Source organism: Maniola jurtina, chromosome 23 (genome assembly GCF_905333055.1).
Source record: "Maniola jurtina chromosome 23, ilManJurt1.1, whole genome shotgun sequence".
NCBI lineage: Eukaryota > Metazoa > Arthropoda > Insecta > Lepidoptera > Nymphalidae > Maniola > Maniola jurtina.
The window spans coordinates 4,582,050-4,598,269 of NC_060051.1; positions in this window are offsets into that span (position 1 = coordinate 4,582,050).

Below are 16,220 nucleotides of genomic sequence, written 5' to 3' on the forward strand. Positions count from 1 at the left end.
TAATTAAAAAATAAAATAAAATAATGATCATCGTAATTATACGGCGTCAGTTTTCCCTTCCACCTGTAAGTTACAGTCAATCTCACATGAAAACACAATATTATAATGATATTGGATAGGTAGATATGTTCAAAAACTCAAAGGTAAAATAACGGACTCCAATCCAAAACCATAATCCAAAATTTTAACACGTTTACAAACAATGCAACTTGTAAATTAACTTTCATAAAAAATACATTTTTTATCGGATATTTTTGGACAAATCGGCTCAAGAGATTGGCAGTGAAAAAGCAACAGACAGACAAGTTCACTTTTGCATTTATAATAGTATTACACTAAAGGCTTGGGTAAAGCGAACGCGGCTACTAGAATTTGTTATTGCTACAGCATCATACAACTTACAAGGGTTTGCATGGTGCAGTCTACACCACTACCAGACAGAGCAACAATTGTTTTTAAAACCCGTTGTTTTTAAGTCGTGAATTTAGTACCTACTACGGTGATTTTTTCAAGTTTCCATTAGCATTTGCTGTAGATATATGAATGAAGCGTTTAAACCAAAAAGACTACTTAGGTCGATTTTACTTTGACGCTATACCTAGTATTTATATGTACCTACTTGAAACTTGCATTAAGGGTACAGTGAGTTTAGTATGAGATTTAATATTCACCGACGTTGACAATATTCGAGCGATGAAACACTTCAGTGTTAAAGTTAAATAAACCCTAAAACTTTTATTACAAAGCTCAAGTTCGTCCGTATATTTCTACAGCTAACAGTACAGGTGGTATTGAATTTGTTACTTAAACAAAATTAAGAACTTTCAGGTCCATTTTACTGTGGTGTTATAGTATTCGATGCTAGAATTCTATTAAATTTTGTGAGATGTATCTCAAGTAAGCACACAGCACACTGTTCTTTCTGTTACAAATCATTGGTTTGCCATATGGGTATCGTCCTGTACTCAGTACTACGAAAGTTTTCTATTGCAGCTTTTGTAACAGTTTTTCGATGAGCCTACGAGAAAGTTTTGTCGCACTAATTATGCTTGGGCTACTGCCATGTGGTCGATATTGCGCGTCGCTACTATTACGTTTTATATGTGTCCAGGCCTTAAGGGTGAAGACCTCTGGAATTCCTCGAGCTCTGAAGAATACCGACAGTTGACAGAGGCTCCTGTAAAAATAAAATAATAATTAATTTTAATTTAATGAATACAATATGATTTCGATTGTATATACAGCTACCATTGAATTCAGCGATATCTTGGTATGATTCAATGTTAATAAATAAATAACCAATGTTGGATTAAATGTTATTGAATTATTTAATAGTACATGATTTACAGTAAACTCGTATTGTGAGTAAATTAACTATTTTTATAAATCAGATTACTAAGTATATTATGAGCAAGTAATTAATAGTAGATAGAGCAAGCTTCAAAGTTCCATGTATCGGACAAAATAGTAGGTAGGTATGTTTTCAGAATTTTCAATACAGTTTTAGAAGTTACATAGTAGAACATTTATGTTAAACAGCCGCTTTGAATCTTATTACAATATTTCGTAAACGGTATATTTTTTTTTTTTCAAAAAACAGACTCGCGCACCGAGGGTTCCGTAGTTGGGTATTTTTTCGGACATTTTGCACGATAAATTGAAAACTATTATAAAAATAAAAATAAATCTGTAAGTATTAGAATGTACCTACAGGTAAAGGCACTTTCATATATATATATTTTTTAATAAAGAATATTATCCATGCTAATCATGACTAATACTCCCCTTTCCCCTCCAATTAAGCGTAAAGCTTGTGCCAGGAGTGGGTACGACAATAGTGCAACGGGTGGGATTTGAACCGCTGACCTTTCGGAATTCAGTCCGCTCCTCAACCGTTGAGCTATCGAGGCTCGATATGATACCCCACTTGGTATACTTACCTTACTTTGAAAATTGAAACACATTTTAATTTTTTTTTAATCATGTAACCACAAACGCGGTTTTCAGATTTATTCCTATACTTGTGCTATAAGACCTACCTACCAAATTTCATGATTCTAGATCCACGGGAAGTACCAGGTTTTCTTGACAGCCACGACGACGGACGGACAAACGGACAGACAACAAAGTGATCCTATAAGAGTTCTATTTTCCTTTTGAGGTACGAAACCCTAAAAAAATGTTCTTCATGATTATTTTAATTTTAAAATCAATAGGTCACCGAAGTCTCCTCGAGGGGTTAATCCAGTTTAATTTAAATATTTTAATTAACAGACCATTGTAAAATTCAAATAACAATTAAGTAGTTATTTATGCCTTGGTACCTAGTTCGTCCTTGAACTTCGCACAAAAAGTTCAAGGACGAACTACTACTAGGGTGGTATCTGTGTGTAAGGTTACTTTTAAAATTTGATTTGAATTGTCAAAAATAATATAAAATTATTAAATTATCTGATGAAGGTAGTTTGATGAAATCGATATTTGGCTCATTCGATGTCATGCAATCTGCTGCTAGGATTTTTTGCTGCTGTTGCAGATTCGGGTCATTAGTTCTGGAGATTTCCCCCTACATCTTTACCAATCTTTGCCTCTTTATAATATCAGTGTAGATTGTAGATGCAAGCGGCTGTATGTATTCAAGTAATACGGGAGTCAGTTTTCTACCCATAAAACAAAATGCTAATACGCTAGAATAGACCTTATCTGCCTTATCTATCGCACAAATCCATGATGTAACGAAGTGGGATGGCCTGCAGGTCAGACTACATGGCCACATGCACCAGTGAAAGGGACTGTTGCGTATACTACCAGGATGAGGCTCTCAACGCACTGCCAGAGGTCTAGAGTTCTAGATTCAGAGTTCTACATATTGCGCCCACTCATAAAAGCAAATAGGTACTCGTACTCATGACTGATCGCTTCAAGCTGTGACTGAATAGCGAACTACGAGGAATAAGGTAATGATTCTAACGATACCCGCCCAAATCTGTTCAGGCATTTAGAAGTTATGGTAGAATAAACAAACTCATAAAACATTACATTCCTTTTTTTGAATAGTCAGGTAAAAACTCGCTCAATCTTTGCCTGCAAGACTTTATCATGAAAAATATGTGTAAGTAAACAAGAGTGAATAGGCACCTTCTAGGTAAACGCGTCCCATCTTAGACCACATCATCACTTTCCATCAGGTGTGATTGTGGTCAAGCGCTTACCTATAGTGAATAAAAAAAAAAAAAAAGTAACTAACTAATTTACTCTTTCATTGGTTAGTTTTGACAGTAGAACCAGAACTCTTGATTTAGAAGTTGTATGGGCCGTGTGCAGTAGGTTTGAGGCCTAATGCAATATCCATAAATTCAGCGGAATTCTGAAAATGTAGGCTCGGCACCGCGCTCGGGTCAACGCTGCTCACTTAATTTTATTTTATCTAAATATCTATCTAGGTAGGTAAATTTATAAAACTGTTGCGTTACTGACTGACTGACGAATGTTTAGATTTTACCATAGATATGTGATTTTACCCCATTTGTTTTTAAAAACAACTAAGTAAATGACACCCGCGACTTCATTCATGTGGATTTAGTTTTTTTTATGGCATAGACCCTACGAGTTCCATACAATTACAGATTCTAACGGTCGCCGTCGACTAAGTCGCCGGGCTACTAGTCGACCGTGCGTAATTGGTTTGAAATGTCACGTCAATCCGTTGCAGCGTGATTGAAGGCAAATCCAACAAGCAAACACACTTTCGCATTTCAAATATTAGTAGGTAATGAGCTATGTATTCAGTAAACAGGAAGATTGCATATCAGTAGGTATAATATCGTCGAATACAAGCTGAAATAGTCATAGCAATGAGGATTGAAGGAAATTAATCAATTACCCAGCGTCCGTGAGATGTAGAGCTAATATATGTACAATTTTGTGTGCCATCGGAATTTTAGTTTCAAGAAATAAGAATTTAGATTTATTTTTAGATTTCATTTTTTAACACAATCAATTTTTGACATTATATAAGTAAGTTAAAAAAAATTAAAGTATGCTCCTAAAAATAATATTAAACAATTGAAGTTTATATTATGTGAAAAACAATTTATATCATTAACAATTTATATGACTCGCAGCTTTATAGAAATAGCACGTATAGCTCGCTCCAGCAATGATTGGGACTGCAACTACTTAAATTAATGGCATGACATGATAATATTGTGAATTGAGGAAGAACAACCGCCGAGTTTCTTGATAGTTCTTCTCGGTACAAAGGACATTCCAAACCAGTGGTAAATTCAAAGTGACGATTCAAAGTATTCTCATTTCTATGGTTTTTTTTAAACTTATTTGACCTCCCAAATAGAAGGCCAACTTCTTAACCAATAGACTATCACCACCCAATCCATACTAATATTATAAATGCGAAAGTGTGTCTGTCTGTCGTCTGCTAACTTTTCACGGCCCAACAGTTTAACCGATTCTGACGTTTGGTACAGAGTTAGCTTATATACCCCGGGGACGGACATAGGCTACTTTTTATCCCGGAAAATCAAAGAGTTGCGACGGGATTCCTTAAGACCCATCCGCTCAACCGATTTGTATGAAATTTGGTACCGAGGTAGCTTGGGTCCATGTTATTGACATAGACAACTTTTTATCCCGGAAAACCAAACAGTTCCCACGGGATCATCAAAAACCTACATCCACGTGGACGAAGTCGCGGGCATCCTCTAGTTAGTTGATAAATATTATTAGGTCAACGGGACAAGCAACTAATATCATAATGGTAAGTAATAGATTTACTGGGGTCAGTCAATATAAATTGACCGGAGATTGGCCGCCATGTTGTGACATCATTTCCACTAAAGCCTAAGCGATTCATCAAGCTTTAATATCCGTGTCTCCTAATATTATGAATTCGAAGATTACTCATCATCATCATCACATCATGATCACCCCATCGCCAGGCCACTAACGAGCACGGGCTATAATCCGCCACGCGCTGGCCCAGTGCAGATTGGCAGGCTTCACACACCTTTGAGAATATAGGTACCTATATTATGTAGAACTCTCAAGCATGCAGGTTTCCTCACGTTGTTTTCCTTCACCGTTAAAGTAAGTCATATTTACTCCGAAAAGTTAGAGGTGCGTGCTCGGATCGAACCCTTGACCTCCTGAATCGGAGGCGGCCGCCTTAACCACTAAGCAATTACGGCTCTAAGTTTACTGAAGTACTTAGGTATTCGATCAATTTTAACTTTAATAAGAATCTACTAATCCTATAAAAATTTGGGTTGTTCGATCATCGATCCCAGACATGGACTTCTAACTTTTTGGAGTTATGTGAATTTTAAGCAATTAGGTAAATATCACTTGCTTTAACCGTAAAGGAAAACACTGTGAGGAAACCAGCATGTCTGAGAGTTCTCCGACGATGTGTGTTTGCCAATCCGCACTTAGCCAGCGTGGTTAGGTCCCATAGGCTATATATACTCTATAATACCCTTCTCGTTTCCTTAAGAGGAGATCCGTCCTCGGTAGTGGGCCAGCGAAGGGTTGACGATTATGATGACGTATCCTATAATGCTGGATCAGGATCTTCCTTGAGCACGCCTGCAGCATAAACAAATGAAACTGCGTTTTCCATTTCTTCCACGCGTCGGCCAGGCTGACGGGCTGCCATCCATACTGAGTTCACGCGTGATCGGTAAATTCAGCCAATTACAATAAAATATTATTATAAATATATGATTACAATATTTTTTTACTATACTTACTGAACTCCATTTATTTCCATGTAATTTTGTCATTACACAAAGCTGCTTTTTGCTAATTTTATAAATAACACTTTTTTAATTTGCCACCTTGTGAAAGTAGGTTTTTTCGTAATTAAATAGTTATACCTAATTAATAAATAATCATCGAGTTTTATTAAAAATGCCGCATCCCACTGACCTCTATTAATACAAGTAGCTAGTCAGTACACTGGACTTGTTATAACTAACCTGTTTTTAAAGCAACTTGATTATTGTTATTTTGGCGCTGATAGCAGCAGTGTGTCATAAACGAAACCAAATGTTAGTGATCTGTCAACATTGACTAAGAAACATTTGACATAAAATGTTAATTTTAATTACCGTTACCGTTTGGTGGACCGGGCGCTGCGAATTGACATGAAAATTTATTGTTTGTAGTCGTATAGTTCACATCTTATCCAGCGTACTTGTATGTGTCTATATCCGTGCCGCATCCCATCTCCAGTAATGATTATTTTTAAAGTCGGTAATCTTAATCGGTCAATTTGGCATTGAATGCGCGGCCCGAGCGCCATTATTATGTCAGCCTGACATCTGGGTAATGAGGAGTCAATTCAATGGGCATTCCTCATTAATGGACGCTTACCGGTACTTTAATAATTTTCACTTAATTATACTTAGGTACTAGGTATATAATGACCTTAATAAAGTTCCTACTCACTAAGGTACCTACATTTATGATCACACTAATATTATAAAGGAGAAAGTTTGTATGTGTGTGTGTGTGTGTGTGTGTGTGTGTGAGTGTGTGTGTGTGTGTATGTTTGTTACTTTTTCACGCAAAAACTACTGGACGGATTGGGCTGAAATTTAAAATGGAGATAGATTATACCTTGGATTAGCACATAAGCTACTTTTTATCCCGGAAAATCAAAGAGTTCCCACGGGAATTTTAAAAAACCTACATCCACGCGAACGAAGTCGCGGGCATCAGCTAGTTAATAATAATAATAATAATAATTAATTCGCGCGTAATCCTGAGTTTTCCTATGTAGTACCTACATACATACGAAACTATATTATAGGAATCTAAATACTTGCATTAATATTCTTAAGAGGGCTCTCTCCGTCACTTGTTTCATACAATCGTAGTTCCAATTTCATTTGAATATTAAGCAACCAAAGTCCATGAAATTTTGCAGACATATTCTAGAAACTAATATCTATGTCTGTGGTTTCTGTTAAAATATTCGGTTTCAAAGTTACGCGGTCTTAAAAATTTTCATACAAATCTTCGAGCCCCTGTAATTTTAAAACTACATATTTTTAGAAAAATCTAAAACACCACAGACACAGATATTAGTTTCTAGAATATGTCTGCAAAATTTCATAGACTTTGGTTGCTTAATATTCAAATGAAATTGGAACTACGATTGTATGAAACGAGTGACGGAGAGAGCCCTGTTAAAATTATAGAATTATTTATTGACAAGTTAACAGGGCTCTCTCCGTCACTCGTTTCATACAATCGTAGTTCCAATTTCATTTGAATATTAAGCAACCAAAGTCCATGAAATTTTGCAGACATATTCTAGAAACTAATATCTGTGTCTGTGGTGTTTTAGATTTTTCTAAAAATATGTAGTTTTAAAATTACAGGGGCTCAAAGATTTGTATGAAAATTTTAAGACCGCGTAACTTTGAAACCGAATATTTTAACAGAAATCTGGAAAACCACAGACATAGATATTTGTTTCTAGAACATGTCTGCAAAATTTCATGGACTTTGGTTGCTTAATATTCAAATGAAATTGGAACTACGATTGTATGAAACGAGTGACGGAGAGAGCCCTCTTAACAAGTGTAAATTAAAAATTTATAACACCTCCGACAAGTGAAGGTTATAGTAACTAGAAAAGAGCTGATTACCTTCAAACGGCTGAACCGATTTTCTTGGATCATAGCTAAGAACACTCTCGATCAAGCCACTTTTCAAACAAAAAAAAAACTAAATTAAAATCGGTTCATCAGTTTAGGAGCTACGATGCCACAGACAGATACATAGATACACACGTCAAACTTATAACACCCCTCTTTTTCGTTCGGGGCCATAAAAATTACAATTTTTATTGACCAATAACTTTACCTACCTATAATGATAGTGAGACGATGATGAAAATTACCCATTTATAATCCAAAAGAAATCTTTACGATCCAAAAACGAAACGGACTGCTTGTTAACTTTATCATAATAATCATAGTTATTGCAATAATTACAATTTTTCCGTAAAGAAGTTGGATGTAGAGTAACTTGTTTCATTTATCTAAATAGCTTTAATTGGTTCGTAATAACGTGGGAGGAGTCGGCGGCAGGAACTAGTTAAATTATAAAATACGCTTCCGTGCAGATAGGTGTGAAGATAGGTGTGAATTATAGCAATGAGCTAGAGATTACTTAACCAATATACTCGTTAATGTTATTATGGTGACCATGTGTTTTGGTTTGATCGGAAAATAGCAGAAATGCCTAGGTACCTAAGCGATAGGCTACGCACAGCCAAAGCCGTTCCAAAATCTACCTAACTATAGTGTCTGTCCCATAGTTAGATAGTTAGATTAGACTCAGTACAAGAAATCAGCATCCAGAATCCTGATACTGTAGGCATAATATCGCGAGCGAGGGGATCACGATTTCTTCCAAATGTAAATAAATGTTTACCAATTTCTAAAAAGAATAGACAACATGTATTTTATTTTAAGAACGATGCGAGATATTGCTTTTTATAGAAAATTTCTAATATATAGTAGAAAAGCGAAAAAAGAAAATTCAAAGTCTTTGTTTTTGTACGACTCGATATCTGCAATTCTGGGGCCTCAAAGCCCCAGAATTGCAGATATCGAGCGGTCGCTCCGTTTGGTTTATGGTACAGATCTGGCCTTGAGTAAAGCATTGGTTTTGAAGAAAGAAAATAGTCGACTGTGAGCACTAAGAACAATGTTAGACATATCCTGGAATAACTTCGTTCCAAATGGTGAAGTGCCTAAAAGAGTCAATTTCGATGAAGAACCCAGCATAAGAAGAGAGTTTGTATTTCTCGGACTTCTACAAAAAGGATCTCTCCGAAGTTCAAACGTCGATCCTAGAGGAGAAAAAGAGCACCCGGAAGATACGAGGAAAAGTGCATGAAGTCGACATACACTGATAGGGAATGCTGAGGGTAGTAGTGAGGTAGCGTATGGTGGTGCTTACCTAAATACCTAGTAAAGAAACCTAATAGGCATATTGTAATGAAAAATTGCTTTATCCCGGTTTTATATCCATAATCGTGGTAAGCCTAGTCGTATACGATTGCATACCTATAGATTATCTCCTAAACTTATGCGCTTGATTGTACTGACAGCTTACATTTTACCACGATAAATACTACTTTCCAAAATAACATAACAATATCTTAATTCTCGGGAATAAGGTTCATTATTCTATACTTTCCAGTTGTTACAATGAATTTAGGTTTTGTGGTTTAGTAGATACCAATAACTGCACCCATTCTAACCTTTTCCCAGGGCCTCCTTATCAAAATTGCAATTATTAGCAAAATTAGTAACCGGTCAAGTTCTAATTTATTGCATTATAGATTTTTCGGTAAATCTAGTTGTGAAATGTATCTATTATGATTATTCATATTATCTATTTGAAACAAGCCGTTATGCATGGTTTTACCTATTTTTTTTATAAAAATTATTTAAATCTATACTAAGTAATAGACTCAACTTCATTAGATAGAGCTATTTTATAATATCTAATACCTTTACCTTCCAGAAGCCTTTACCATTCCTTTGTCTCCTTGAAGTTCTAAAATCTAGATAGAGATATAGCAGCATTTCAGATTTTCTAAAGTCCTTATTTATTTAGCAACCAAAACATCTTTAATGTAGCCCTGGTCCACATCATTTTTCAATCATAGCTTCGCCTAGAGAATATAAGTAGCTAACTACATATGGGAACTTAATTAAGTACAAGTGTTTATTTAGCTATATTCTTAGAGCAGAAATAACGACAGGTAAAATTAAGTTGGTAAGTACCTATTTTACCAGGTATCTTTAAATAATAGCAATGAGCCATCATCGATACAAAACGCGTCTCATCTTATCATCATTTTCTGTGTGATCATTTTGTGATATACAGGAAAAAAGCTGATGAACTATTGTATCATACTTATATTTATAGGCCCTTAGTAATATAGCTAATATATGTACCTACTCGTGATTTCGTGATCAGTCAGTGAATGGTTGGTATTTGACATTTATTAGGCAAAACATATTAGGTTTAGGTAGGTACCAATATCTGTAAATACGAGTTAAGTTTTTGGTACAGGTAGATACCTACCTATTTCCTACCTATGCAGTGACGCTTTCATCATCATCATCCCGATCAACCCATCACTGCTTCACTACTGAGTACGGGCCTCCTTTCAGAATGAGAAGGGTTTAGGTCATAGTCCGCTATGCTGGCCAAGTGTGGCTTTCACACACCCAAAGCACATTTTGGAGAACTCTCAGGTATACTGGTTTCCCCACGATATTTAGTTGATAGAAGTGAGGTGCGTGCCGGGAATCGAACCCCTGACCTCTCAAATAGGAGGCGGTTGTGTTAACTAGGCTACCACGGCATTAGAGTCTACTAAATTAATGGCAAAATAGCATAGCCTTAGAGTAATAACAGGTCTGCGTCGGCTTAGATCAAAAGCTTCATAAATTACTCTATTTAACCGTGTATTTACCTGAAAGCTATTAAAATGTGTAATTCACTTCGGCGAGTATTAGAGCTTACTGCACTGAGGACTAGCCTTCGCCTGCGGCTTCGTTTGTATTCGACGAATTTTTAACTTAGGTGCAATTTTTTTAGAAAAGTGCTACCTACATCATTTTTCAATGTACAGTTCTTTTTCTTTCGGTTGTTATCTATTCCAATTGCTAGTAGATTTTGTATTAAAAGATATTTTGTTATGATTATGGCATATAGTATACATATTTAAATTAATTTATACTTTTACGTTTACAACCCTTTTTTAAACTTTAATCTCTAACTAACTCTTTTGGAAAGGGTTTATTTTTATAAAGTAGTAGGTGACTACCTTCTGTGATTCTTTGTAAACTTTTGACGTGGTCACTGTACTTGTTCTCTTTAAGCGCTATACTTAGGTACCAACTTGCAGAAGCATATTACGTCCAACGTCCGTGCCACGTCCCTGTCACCCAATACTTCTTTATGCCATCGTACAAGAAAAAATACTTTTTAATATTGTTTTTGTGATGTAACCACAAATTCATAGTTTCCAAATTTTTCCCTTTACTTGTGCATACCACCTGCCCAAATTCATAATTCTAGGTCAACGGAATGTACCTACCTACTTAACTTGTAGGTTTTTATGCCTTTGGTGGGTCTTGGACAGATACGTCGATAGACAGACAACGAATATGATCCTATACAGCTTCCTTTTCTTCTCTGGAGAACTTACGGAACCCTAAAAAACTTTAAAAAGCTACAATTTCATCAGCAGTCAAGTTTAAAATGGATTGTAATAAAATCGATGTTCGCAATACAAAAATACAAAATCTGGACGCACAGACGGACCGGTCGACGAACGACAACTACCTAGCTAGTATAAATCATGCGCAACTCTAATCTTGCGTGACATTAATCCGTGCTTGTATTCTCGAAGTGTACGCGAAATCGACGAACGGCTTTGAAAAGAAAAAAAATATACTTAAAAGTATTTTGCGTAGGTAGGTATCAAGGAAAAGAAATAGAAATATTTTCGTCAAGTAATTAAATTACCTACGAATACGATTGACTGGTTCGGAATGCCTTACATATCGAGGAGAACCAGCAAGAAACTGAGCGGTTGTTCTTTTCAAAAATACAATAACTGAATAAAGTAATAATAATATTATATCTATTTTTGTTTTTATAAAAACACTTGACTGCCTTCAACCACAACTGGTAGAAAGTAATACTGGAAAACATGTACAAAAATACGTATTTCACCGACTAGGGACTTCAGAAATCACTTCGACTTGTAGGATGTACTTAGGTATATATGCCTATATCTACCTGTGTCCGCGATTTTTTCGCTTCTGACTTACCATTGCGGTTTTTTATTACCTATAAACGTAACACATCTGTTCGTCTACCTACATGAGCTATAAAAATTGAATACTGCCACTGGTAATAAGTAGGTATGCAATGATTTACAAGTTCTACTATAACAACCGCTCGCGAGCACAATAAATAATCAGATATCGATATATTATGGTAATAAGCGCCTTGTTTGGCGGCAATCCATCACGCCGGATTTAAAACGTGAAGACTAGGTAAGTTAGGCTCATCGCATATTACGAGAATAGCCGCAAGAGCCGTAGCGTACCTATCAGTAACATATAGAACGAAACGGCCTCAGCAAGGGGGCTAAGCTCTTTTGATGTCATACGCATTTCTTCGTTGTACAGCTGATTCGGCATAGCCCGTAACACTATTAACACAAGAATGCATTTCGCTTGGTAGTGAAAAGGTCATCACTTTTACGTCAAATGCGATGACGCCGATGTAAAATTAATCTAAACAATTTAATAATATAAAATCAAAAAGTCGTGATTCACTGAGTTAATCAGTGAATGAAATGATAAATGTCCAGCACAAACTCTTCGGCCTAGAAAGCTGCAAAATTCCATCGGGATAGGAAAAAAGAGGATTTACATTTTCGCTGAGATAAACTGGATGTGGTCGCTAGTTAAATATATTATGTATTATGATAATATGCGTCTTAATTTGGCAGTTTACTATCACAGTATAAAGAAAGACTGGCTAATTATTATTATATACTACGGAAAGTGTAGCAAGAGCCAAAAGAACCGTACATTTTCTCAACCGATCGATGCCCAGTACAGGTAAAGATCTCTTGAAGGGCAACCCATACTCTGCAGTCTTATTAGGTATGCCGTTTGTGAACAGCAGAGTTGCATGCGGCTCCTACGCACCAAAAAAGCCGTAAGTAACGCCTTTGCGGTAATCTGCGATCATCATTAAAGTATTGTTTTATGTTAAAATATTATTTTGTTTCTGGAAAATTCAGCAAATCCCACCATCAAATGGAAATCACGAATTTATTGGATTCGTCGTGGATTCGTAAATAAAATGCCATTTCAAATTTGTCATTTGCGTTTACATAAATTTCTGATGTCAATTTATTATTCGTTGTAAAATACGTATTTTTGGTTGTAACAGCTAAGTTTATTTGAAATCTCCACCTTAAATATTAAGGGGCATGAGACGGGCCTGCCCGCGAAATTCAAATTTAATTTGGTTTTTCGCATTTTTTAAACTAATACGACAACGTAGGCTTATGGCATTTTCAATTGCGACAATGGCAGTATAATCCTGACAGGTTTGTATAAAAATCTTTACTTGAAAGGTCCAGGTTAAGAAATTAGCTGTAGTATCGACTAATGTGTCAGAATTGGTGAAAAATGTGAAAAACCAAATTAAATTTGAATTTCGCGGGCAGGCCCGTCGCTTCCACCTTAAGAAAAATATTCTTAGGTAGGTACCTACTTATAAATCAACTGTGTACGGTCTTTAGGCGGTCTCGTACTTATTATTAACATTGCAGACTGACACGTATTTCGCCAGGGCAATGTAAAGGTACTTTCTTAATCGGATCTGGTCTTCTATTGGGTCTTGATAGGCTTAAGCCGTGGTTAGTTACCACCCTATAGGCAAAGCCATCCCGACAAGTGATTAAGCAGTTTGGTACCTATTAGGCATACCGTGTAGAAACAAATTCAATAAAAGCTGCCATGCCTTTTTCAGAATTCATGTCAACTTGCTATCTTAGACTCCACCATCACTCATCACTAGGTGAGATCGCTATCAACTGTCAAGGGCTATTTAAGTTGTATCTCATCGTCATCAACCCACCACCCATTGTCAGCCCTCTACTAAGCACGGGTCTCCTTTGAGAAAGTTATTGCCTATTGGCACTTTCAGGCACGCAAGTGATATTCAATGCTTAAAACGTACATAATACCGAAAAGTTAGATTTTTTCGCATGTAATTGCATCCCCGACTTCCTGAATAGGACAGATACAACTTGGTGATTACCTCACCAAGTTGTATCTAACTCTAGCTAATTAGTTCACCTGTAGAAAAAAGGAAAGGAAAACTTAACATAATCATTTGATAAACGCTATCACAAGTTCCGTCTCCAGTTTATATTGTTCACGAAACAAAGCAAACTCAACCAAAAGTCAACGCGCGCCTTTTACTTGAAAACTTATAAAAACTTCCAACTATCCATTTGTTCGCTGCCATTTACAGTTCGTACTGTGTCGCAACAATGCAACGAAGTTAAAAAACTACTCCAGAACTTTCAAGGAAAATCTGCTTGTAGGGGCTTCTATGCATAAGTAATATGCGGTGGTTAAAAACTGCCTCAAAGTTAGCGTTCAAATCGGCCATTCCGAACTTAACTGCTTCGACACCCGCTGTTTGTAGGAACGACATAATAAACTCGATTTGTGGACATGAACAACGAACATTGCTGCCGCTGGGCTACTATAGTGCGTTTCATCGAATAGTACCTATGGCTCCCCTGTCTGTTGGGTGGTCATTGGCACCATTTTGGCATGAGAAGACGCAGATTTTGTTAATTTTCATTTGATTTTCATTTCATTCATTCAGGAAAATCAAATGAAAGTAAACAAAATCTGCGTCTTCTTATGTAAATATGGTGCCAATGACTTGGACAAACAGGGGAGCCAACATAACGCCATAGGTACTATTCGATGAAACGCACTATAGTAGTTAAGTAAAGCCACTCGCAGCCACCAGTTGCAGCCACTATTGGCTAGAGTCCTTCATCCATTTCCAGGGCTCCAGAGTCTATCAAGTAGCGAGCGTTGACCGTTTCCGCAGCTTTGGACGCGGCCACTCGCACGCTCAGTTTGCTGAAATGCCAAAAAATGTAGGAAAACCCTCGTTAGAGACTTTTGGTGGCCACTAGTCGTCGCCACCGGTGCCTCAGTGTGAGTCAGAACGGGGTGTTTATTTTATGAAGGCCAATTTATGGCATGAACTCAAAATGTGACTTGACAAGTCAATAGTGTTCACTAGAAGCGGAGCTGCACGGAAACGTTTTTGATCAATCAGGTTATTGAGAGGCAGTGTGATAAAATTATCACGTCATCAATAACCTAAATAGTCCACACGTTTCTGCTCCTGTCAATGTCAATCTCCTTCCGGTTCAGAAAGCCGAATCTATAAGATTGTTCAATGATTTTCACTTTCCTTTATGACGTAGCTTTAGTAGAGGCTAGAGCAGACAGGGCGGTACTAGTCCAAACCATTGGACCTAGGAAGCTGAAATTTTGTACATAGGCTGCGTTTATAATGTAAACCAAGAATGAGGACGGTTTTGTTCTCACATAATAGGAAATAAAGAGGATTTATTTTTTCGCCGAATAAAGTCGCGGACGGGTGCTAGTTGTATCATAGGCAAAACTTACGGCTTAATGTACTCTCTGGTGCATTGGTGAAATGCTGAGGTCAAAGTCGGACTTGGCCTTCCTTGTCTCAGTCCATGGTCACCCCACAAGACCTGCAACAAAAGCTATTACCTGGTTCGCGCGACAGTGACTTGCTAACTTGCACGAAATAACTGGGATTATCCAAAGCGCGCTCGAATATACTCACACGAGTTCGAAGAGCACCTGCCATCTTATTAACTTATGTTCTACATTTATTCTTATGCAGGTACTTGCTTTCTATATTATAGGTATAGACTTTACATAAATATAGACTTACTAGGGGATGCCCGCGGCTTCGCCCGCGTGGATTTCGATTTTTTTTAAATCCCGTAGGAACTCTTTGATTTTCCGCGATAAAAAGTAGCCTATGTCCTTCCCCGGGATGTATCCCAAGTCTGTACCAAATTTCATTAAAATCGGTTCAGCGATTGGGCCGTGAAAACGTAGCAGACAGACAGACAGACAGACAGACACACTTTCGCCTTTATAATATTAGTATGGATAGTATGGATAAGAATAAACTGATTAACTATCAACGTACCAACACAGCTCAAACCGCTAGGATACAATTTCGCAAGAAGGTTTTCTTTATAATATCGTAGATCCCATCCATAGAATGATCCCATCACTAAGTCCCATATTATTATCCTTACCCGTTAGTGATTAGATATCCATATTATAAATGTGAAAGTGTTTTTATTTATGGTTTGTCCGTTAATTACGACGCAACGGAGCAACGGATCGACGTGATATTTTGCATGGGTATAGTTAAAAACGTAGAGAGTGACATAGGCTACTTTTTATCCCGGAAAATCAAAGAGTTCTCACGGGATTTTTCAAGATCCGCTTGTCAAGGTTTCAATTGACTACGGCTGAACAGATGGTCTG